The sequence below is a fragment of the Cricetulus griseus genome (genome assembly GCF_003668045.3).
Source record: "Cricetulus griseus strain 17A/GY chromosome 1 unlocalized genomic scaffold, alternate assembly CriGri-PICRH-1.0 chr1_0, whole genome shotgun sequence".
Lineage (NCBI taxonomy): Eukaryota > Metazoa > Chordata > Mammalia > Rodentia > Cricetidae > Cricetulus > Cricetulus griseus.
The window spans coordinates 260,395,539-260,402,538 of record NW_023276806.1 but is presented as its reverse complement, the minus strand read 5'-3'; positions in this window follow the sequence as shown (position 1 = coordinate 260,402,538).

The following is a 7,000-nucleotide window of genomic DNA, read 5'->3' as shown; positions in this document are numbered from 1 at the left end:
ATCTCTCTCTCTCTCTCTCTCTCTCTCTCTCTCTCTCTCTCTCTCTCTCTCTCTCTCTCTCTCTCTCTCTCTTCTCTGTGTGTGTGTGTGTGTGTGTGTGTATGCGCGCGCGCGTGCGCGTGTGTTTGTGTGTGTCTCATGTCCCATCTCTAGATCCAGCACTTTGGAGCTCCAGTGGTCATGGATTCCAGGTTCACAGATTGGAGGCAGAGGCCAGCATGTCAAGTTTGCAGTATCTTGGTGAGAGTCCTGGGTTGGGGGCGGCAGGTCAGCTCTTAAGAGAAGAAGGATCATGGGCTGGAGAGATGACTCAGAGGTTAAGAGCACTGCCTGCTCTTCCAAAGGTCCTGAGTTCAATTCCCGGCAACCACATGGTGGTTTACAACCATCTGTAATGAGATTTGGTGCCGAACACTGTACACATAATAAATAAATCTTTAAAAGAGAGAGAGAGAGAGAGAGAGAGAGAGAGAGAGAGAGAGAGAGAGAAGGATCCGCATTCCTTAAGGTACAGATCAGAAAGAGGAAGTGGGGATTGAGGCTCAGTTGGTGGAGTGCATGCCAAGACCTTAGCTTTAATGCCAGCACCAGAAAAAAGTGAACAGAAAGAGGAAACACATTGTAAAGAATGCTTGACTGGGCTGGAATAATGGAGTACATTGTAGGAATAATCAATTGCTTGCTGATAAAAGCAATTTTTTTGGGGGGGGGTTGAGGCAGGGTTTCTCCTTGGCGTTGGAGGCTGTCCTAGAACTCTTGTAGACCAGGCTGGTCTCGAACTCACAGAGAGATCTGTCTGCCTCTGCCTCCCGAGTGCTGGGATTAAAGGTGTGGGCCACCACCGCCCAACTGATAATATCATTTTGTGCACATTTGGTGTGCACTAAACATACTTCATGCAACACACTGAATCTTGCCAGGAGCAATGGGTGCACCACTAATCTTAGCATTTGTGTGTGTGTGTCTGTTTGCTTTTTTGAGACAGGGTTTCATCATGTCTCCTGCCTGGCTCAGAACTCACAGAGATCCAGCTGCCTTTGAGTGCTGGGATTAAAGGTGTGCACCACCACACCTGGATCTGCCTTAGTTTACATATGCATGCATGAATGTTGTTATTCTACTGGACCTGGAAATTAGGCAATCTGGCTATGCATCCCCAGGGACCTGCCTGTTTCTACTTCCTCGGTGCTATGATTACAAATTCTAATTTCTTTTCTTTTCTTTTTTGTTTTTTGTTTTTCATTTTTTTTGAGACAGGGTTTCTCTGTGTAGCTTTGGAGCCTATCCTGGCACTTGCTCTGGAGACCAGGCTGGCCTTGAACTCACAGAGATCCGCCTGCCTCTGCCTCCCCTGGGATTAAGTGCTGGGATTAAGGACGTGTGCCACCACACCTGGCTGATTATAAGATTTTAAACCTTGAATCAACCACATGTCCCAGATTTTTAACCCTTAACATCTGAACAATTTGGGTTTGTCTTTTTGTTTACAATGCTGGGCTAAAGGATGGTTAGCAAAAGAAACTCAAGGACAGCTTTTAAATGGTGGCTATTGTCACTGTTAACTTAGAGCTCATATGTCTTTGTGTCCCCAGCCTAGGGAACTGGGGGATCGTATCTATGTAGCTGAGACTCTGGTCTGCAGGACACCTTCAGAAAGTCAAGTGTGGAGTTCAGAGCTGAGCCTTACTCAGTTTACCTGCACAAGCTGTCTCCTCTGCGGATCACTTGAGGATTTGGAAACCAACTGTGAACAGAAGCTCTCTGGCACAGAGCCCTTCGAGCAAGCACCCCTACCCATGGTTTCTGTCTGTCCTTTTCTCTTTCTGCTCATGCAGCAAGGAACAGCCTCAGGCTTTTACCACACTGTGTTGACCTTTCTCTAGAGTGACAGGAACTTGAGTGTGCCCAGACTAAAGTATGACTCTTGGAGACCACAGACCAAATAGTGTATCCCTCTTAGTTCCAAAGCAAGTTCTCTTTAGCCAGGAAGTAGTACCTGGCTCAACCACTGCTTTGCCTTAGGACATCCCTGGTGGGTTGGGTTGGTTTTGGCAGAACTCCCATCTAATCCAGGCAGGCTTCAAACTCAGATCCTTGCCTCAGCCTCCAAAGTTTGGCAATTATAGTCATGGATCAAGACACCTAGATGTAACCTTTTGATGAGTCTAACTGACTTTATAGCCCACTGGGTGGACTCTGGCCGCCCTGGGAAGGGTCCAGCAGGGTCCATGACCTTTCTGTGGCAAATTCCTTGCCAATGGGCTGGTTATCATGATGCCTCCAGTCTTGGCCTTCCAGCTTTCTCGGGAAGCTAGTCTAGAAAAGGCCTTTACTTTCAACCTTGGGGAAGGGAAGCTCCCTGCCCCCCAGCACACACACACACACACACACACACACGCACGCACGCACGCACGCACGCACGCACGCACGCACACACGCACGCACGCACAGCACATCCCAACAAGGCATCATTCCCACCCAGGTCCTGCAGCTTGTCAAGCACAGTCTGGCCAGCTAGCTGACTTCTCTCTCTCTGAAGCTGTGGATCCAGCTAGGACCTCAGAGGACAGGATAGCTTGAGATTGCAGCCTTGAGACTAGTTTGCACAGCTGATGGACAGAACCTTAAAAGGAATTTTCTCATTTTACCAACTCCCCAACTAAATACTGTGTCTCCATAAACGGACCCCAAGCCAAGCCAAAGTTTTTTTTAAAAGCACAATACAGCTGAGTCTGTGGTCCCAGCACTAGGGAGGCTAAAACTGTAGTATCTCAAGTTCAGGCCAGTCCAGGCTGCCTCACTTGTTTCCATAAACAAAACAGAGAAAAACAAACTTAAAGCCCTGGGAAGAAAAGTAACCAGTTATTTGAATTGACTATTCTGAGCCTGCAAAAGTTGCCAGAACCACGGGGCAGGCATTGGTGGTGCACGCCTTTAATCCCAGCACCCGGGAGGCAGAGACAAGCTGAGAGTTCGAGACCAGCCTGGCCTCCAGAGCGAGTGCCAGGATAGGCTTCAAAGCTACACAGAGAAACACTGTCTCGAAAAACCAAAACAAACAAACAAAAAAACAAAACAAAAAAGTTGCCAGAACCTATGCCTGTAAGAGCAAGGTAAACCAAAGAGGATGGTGTTAACTCCATCCTTAGAAAAAGCCATCTTGAGAAATTGCCTGTGTGGCACAAGGCTGATTCAGCTCCAACCAAGGAGCCATAAACAGTTCCAAGGAGCACCTAAACTGTGCCTACCCCAGTCAAAATGACCCCATCTGGGCAGTTAGGCAATGGCTAATTTTGATAAATAACATCTTCACCTCACAACTGTCCTTGTGGGCTACTGTTAGTAACAATTTTGAAATCTCCCTAGCCCCCACGTCAGTGAATCCAAAGGTTACCTACTCTTACTCAATCCTAAACAGCTAAGGCAATACCACCCTGCTTGTGATTCTTTCCTTTAAAAACCCCTTTCAACTGAGGCCAGGCACTCTTTTCCTGAGCTGCTGTGCCAATTTCCTGGACCGGGTCCTTGCCGAAGCTTGTAACTTAACATTAAACCTTAATGCGTTTGCATCAGTGAGTTGGCTCCTTGGTGGTATTTTTGGGGTCTCATGAACTTGGCATAATAATGCCACAATCTCCTGTGTCTATTAGACATCCTTGGGGCTGGGCAGAACCTATGCCATGATCTCATGTATCTACTAGACATCCTTGGGACTGGGCAAAACCTATGCTATGATCTCCTGTATCTACTAGACATCTTGGGACAGGACAGAACCCATGCCATGATCTCCTGTATCTACTAGACATCCTTGGAACAGGGAAGGGCACCTCTGAGGCAGGACAACACCCAATCCAACCAAGCTTTTGGCTAGCAGGCATGGTGACATGTCACAGCTGCATTCCTTCCTGAAGGTAAGTTCGGACAGGCCCCATGGGGCTCTCCTGTGGCAAACACCCAGTGTTAGGTACCAACCAAGAAACAGGAAAGACTTTGACTTTCAGGGTCTGAGGGGCAGAGGCACACCAGGATGAAGGAAGTACCCCCAGGGCCACATGAGTCACAGACTCCAGTCTTTGCCACTGCTGGCCCTCCCAGCTTCCTGATAGGTCCTTGCCTTTTTCCTCCCCCCCTTTCCCCACTTTTTTTGTTTTGTTTTGTTTTTTGTTTTTTTGAGACAGGGTTTCTCTATGTAGCATTGGAGCCTGCTCTGGAACTTGCTCCATAGAGCAGGCTGGCCTCAAACTCACAAAGATCCGCCTGCCTCTGCCTCCCAAGTGTGGGATTAAAGGAGTGTACCACCTCCTCACAGCTCTGTCTTTCATTTTTTAAGCAGAATCTGACCATGTAGTTTGGCTTTCTTGGAAAAGGCTATATAGACCAAGCCTTCCCAGAACTCACAGTGATCTGCCTCCTGAGTGCTGGGATTAAAGGTGTGTCCCACCACAGGTTTTTTCTTTTAATGACAGGATCTCACTATATAGCTCTGGTTAGCTAGATACTTGCTGTGTAGCCTAAGCTGATTGAAACTTGTGGCAATCCTCCTGCCTTATCTTCCCAAGTCCTGGGATTACAGGCATGAACCACTTGACTTGTGGACACATTTTATAAATGAACAACCCGGTACAGTGACATCGACTGATAGATTGATCAGGCATAGATCGATACAATCTGGGCAGCCAATTGGGATGCCAGTGGCAGTGGGAAGGGTGGCCAAGGTCCTGGAGCCAGACTGAGGTAAGAAAGTTGGCCTCAGTCTGTGTCTGGTGGCAGGAGTGGGGAGACTGTCCCAGAAGTCAGCTGTACCCACCTCTCTACAGTGACAAGTTTCCCTTGAGGAAGCCAATCATGCTGGGTCCCTGACTTCTGCAGGAGGGAGAATGAAGCAGGTGCTGGTCCACCTGCTTTTTGATGGACATAGCGCTGGCGTTCCTCCCAGGCTCAGAACACACCTTTTATTCTTAGGCCTCCCTGCCTTTCTGAACCCAGGCTAAAAATTGCTTCAGTTCTTCCTGGAGTTACTCATCGCCTGGTGACTAATGGTTCAGTCCATCCATCTTTAAATCCTTTTGTTGATTCTCAGCCTAGGGTCTTAGGAACAAAAGTTGAAGAGATATTCAACCGGAAGTAACCAGATGGCCTTCCTGCTTAAGCTGTACTTTCTAGAGGGTGGGCAGTATGGATTGCACCACAGTCAAGTGGCCATGGTAACTTAGGAAACACAGTGGTCTATCACTTACCTGTCTCCCAGCATGTAATTTACTCTGTAAGGCACTTACACATGACGGCTTTATCTCAAATTATTATGTGCTGAAATCTGCTGAGAAACAGGCTGCAAAGTGGGGCCTGAAATGGGGCAGGATTCAGGTGTGTTTTGAAAGGTTGTTTTCTCTCAACAAGCTGTCAAGGCCAAATTCTTTGCCTCAGTGCTGCCCTTACCCTCTCCAGTCTTGACACCTCTCACACCTGTTCAAATACATGTCTCCCCCAGCTCTCCAGACACCCTACTCACTCTGTAAACATAGCTGGCTTTGAACTCACAGGGATCTTCCTGCCTCTGCTTCCCAAGTGCTGGGATTAAAGGTGTGTGCCACCACCACCTGGTGAGAAACCCTTTCTTGAATAACTTGTACAGGCTGGTTTTGTGTGTCAACTTACACAATCAGTCATCAGAGAAGAAGGAGCCTCAGTTGAGGAAATACCTCCTTGAGATTAATTAATTAGTGATCAATGGGGGGGGGCCCAGCGGTGGTGCCATCACTGGTTTGGTAGTCCTGGGTTCTATAAGTGAAAGACCCCTGAAGAGGTACTTTCGTAGGAGGAGACCCGTACCCAGGAATCAGCGAGACCACGAACTTGGATGCAAACTGCAAGAGGCTTTATTAGCGGCACGGGTACCCGGGGAGGCTTAGCTTCTGTTGGGCCAAGCGCGCCGAGCCAAGGGAGAGGGGTCCTTATATAGCAGAAAGTGCAATACAGAAGCAAGAAGCAGAGATTCTATTGGATAATTCAAATGAGGCGCAGTACAGTGTTATTCCTATTGGTCAATTTAAATGAGGCGCTATATAGGGTTATTCAAATGAGGTGAAGTATAGAGTTATTCAAATGAGGCAAAGTACAGAGTCATTTCTATTGGATGGTTCAAATGAGGCACAGAGCCATTCCAGACCAGCATATTCTCAAGGTCTGGTGTCTGGTACAACAGACTCAATTCCCCCCTCCGCGTCCAGATGGCTGACCTTGGGGGCGGAGACCTTGGGACGGAGTGTTCCCCATCGGGCGGGGGCGCGGGGGCAGGGCCCCGGGCCGGCCCACCTGGTGCTCGCCCTCGGGCCGGGCGTGCGGCGCGGGGGGAAGTGGAGGCCGGCGGGGGTGGGGATCGGGGAAGCCGCCGACCGGAGGAGGAGGCAAACTTGAGAAAGAAAGGGCTAAGGGGCAGGGGTCTTTCACAAGAAAGCAGGTTGAGCAAGCCATGGGAAGCAAGTCAGTAAGCAGCTCCCCTCCATGGCCTTTGCCTCCAGTTTCCTGCCCTGTGTGAGTTCCTACCCTGACTTCCTTCAGTGATGAAATATGATGTGGAAATATAAGCCAAATAAACCCTTTCCTGCCCAACTTGCTTTTTTTGTCATGGTATTTCATCATAGCAATAGAACTCCTAATTAAGCCTTAACCTAAACGGGGAAGCGGGGGGATGACTCGAACCTTTAATCCTAATCCCAGCACTCGGGAGGCAGAGGCAGGTGGATCTCTGTGAGTTTGAGACCAGCCTGGTCTATGAGAGCTAGTTCCAGGACAACTTCCAAAGCCACAGAGAAACCCTGCCTCAATACCCCCTTTCCCCCCAAAAAAGACTTAACCTAAAAATAAAAATAATAAAAAAAAATAACAATAACTGTGAACTGGGTGGTTTGTAACAGCTTTCATTCTCACCATACTTGAAGGCTGGAGATCCAAGATCAAGGTGCCCAGAGATCCAGCATGTGAAGAGGAACTGCTATTTGGC